Genomic DNA, 2,799 nt, shown 5'->3' with positions numbered 1-2,799 from the left:
GAACCACTACAGCTTTTACAGAGCAAACAGGCACTTACCTCCACTCAAACTAACTAGCACTGCAAATAGGCATCAAAGGGCAGAAGAAACCTCCAAAGAGGCACGCTCCTCCACCTGTCAAAGCAAGGGGATACCTCTAACTTTTGGGCAAGAAGAGGGGGAGCAGATCAGAGAGAGAGGAAGCAAGAAAAACAGAGAGAGAAAGAGAGAGATGAGATAGAGGATGCATTTGCGTTAACATTTTCTTCAGCAGCAATGCCGGTTTCCAGTGCTCACCTCCACTCTTCATGTTTCTACCTTGAGTCACTGTTCACCTCCCTTTCGATGGACTTAAAAAACCTGTTTTTGACACTGTGCTACAAACAGGATCTTTTACGTAGGCTGAGGAAGAAACCTCCTTTAAAAAAATCCAGTTTGCCTGAACTCCAGATCATTCTGCTTTTCATGATACAGAAGACAACTGCAGTTTTTTTTCTCCACACCCTATGCAAAAAGAGCAAGAAACCCCAAAATTACAGTTTTCTGGAAAATAACATTCCTTTACTTGAAATAAATAGCAGGTACTTACAGGACTGCAGAATTGCAAAAAGCTAAAAGATAGACAAGAAAGAAGGAAAGGAAATGTTCAGATGAGATATCGAGAAGTTGTATTCACACATATTTACCCAAACATCTACAAAAGAGGAAGGAAAGGTGTCATTGTGAAAGTTTTTAGATGCTTTTGCTATTTCAGATATAAGTTGAAAATGCTTCACCATGTAGATCTCGCATCACTAAAGAGTTTTCCAGGTGATACAAAGAAATAACCAGGACTGACGTTTCATGTTACCGAAATAAAATAAAGTATTTTCAGCTTTTTCATACATTACTGAGTGATGAAGAGGAGAGCTAGAAGCTATTTTAATTCACTCTGCAGTCCATCGTTTCTTTGAAGCATATGTTTTAAGAATCCCTTAAGCAGAGTGAAAAAACTTTCCATCAGTATCCCCCTTTAAGAATATCAGATTAATTTAGTTTATGAACGGGCTAATTTCCTTTCCTAAAAAAAAAACAAACAAACAAACAACAGGAATTCTGTAAATCATGCCAAGTTGTACTTGGGGATTTTTCCCACAATTACTGAAGTAGAGTTTTCTTTCTCCTCTTCATCCTCCTTCACTTCCCTACCCTACAAATAAAAACCTCCTCAAATCTCATATATTAACACTTAGAAATACTTCTGTTGTTATGATAATTTAGCATGGCCCAAGACCTGAATATAAGGCAGATCCCTGAACAGAACTTGAGGACAATAAACTCATGGAAGAAAAAAAAAAGAGTGGTGGACTGGTAGAAATCTTATCTAATGTCACCACAGAAACTATCAAATTCAAGCAGTTGGCTTTCTTTAAAAAAAAAAAAAAAAAAATTATCTGTGACATTCACAGAGGGAACTGCCAACTAGATGACATTCTTCTTGACCGAAAAGGTCATTATTTCTTTAGGTAAATAGTCTGCATGGCAATATTGAAAGCTTTGTAGTCAACAATGGAAATGGCATTAAGCAAGCTATGAAAGCAGAGATAACAAAAAGAAACAGGAAGATTTATTTATTTATTTCTATCAAGCTAGAAAAATAAAAAGAATAGCCTACATTTTCCTCAGCTGAAAAAGAATTCCTGTTTTCTTCACTTATATGATCAGGCACACCAATTTTATTGTCTAAAGTTCTCATTCTGTATTGTTTATTACTCTTACTAAGCAGCAGGCTCAAATAACAAAATACTGAGTATTTAAAAATTCATCTTCTATCCCCAAATTTTGCATTAACAAAAATGCCCTCAGAATATTTCCAGGAAATAAAAACATTCGCCAAATCCATTGCAACCACCAGGGCATCCCAACACATTACTGCAACAGAAATCATGATCACACCATCTAAAAAATGTATCAGTGGAGACAAAAAAGACAGAAAGACTGCTCAAACTTCAATTATACTTCAAAGTTCTCAGAAGAAACATTCCCTTTCAGCAGAAGCAAGCTACTTTTTAGCCTCCCTTTACACTCAGCTATTACTTTAGAGGCAACCTTCATCTTCCATGGATATGAATAAATCAAACAGGGACTACAAGCCACTACAAACTTCAGAGAACCAACTTCATTTATTTTAATGGGTTAAGTTGAATCCAGGAAGCAGCAAAGTAACATCTATTATAAATTGGAAGCATACACCTAGGGACTTAATTGATTTAATTAATTGATTGTAGCCTATATTTATTTTATATATCCGTATCCCATCGATGTATTAGCTGAATATTGTAACAAAATATTTTTTGTTATTATTACCTGAAGGAAATCTGGACATTTATGTTGAGTTTGCATACGAAGCTAGGAATCCTGTCCAGAATTTAGGTCCAAGCCATTCCTAATGGCTTGGGGTTTTATCATAATCCAGAAGCTTTCAACAACGGCAGAAGAAACATTCTCTGTTTGACAATAATTTTGTATGGAAACACTTTCACCCATTGTGGAATATTCCCTGGAGTATGGATAATTATTCTAGGATGTGCTAACTGCCAGGAAACGGTCCCTGTGCTTTAATATAAACGACAGCTCTACCAATCAGCGACCAGGTCCTCCCTCAGCAATAAAAACTTGGGCAGAATTGCAGCAAACGTCAACAGTGCCAAAGCTACATCCCACAGCCACAGCAACCCCATGGCTCTAACAAGCTAACCCCAAACTCTTCACCAAACAGATACAGCAATCCCAGAACTCCAGAGAGGCGAGCAAAATGCATCAGGAGCCAAACCACAGCTC

This window comes from Pygoscelis adeliae, unplaced genomic scaffold, assembly GCF_000699105.1.
Source record: "Pygoscelis adeliae isolate BGI_AS28 unplaced genomic scaffold, ASM69910v1 Scaffold472, whole genome shotgun sequence".
Lineage (NCBI taxonomy): Eukaryota > Metazoa > Chordata > Aves > Sphenisciformes > Spheniscidae > Pygoscelis > Pygoscelis adeliae.
This window is presented reverse-complemented; position numbering follows the sequence as displayed.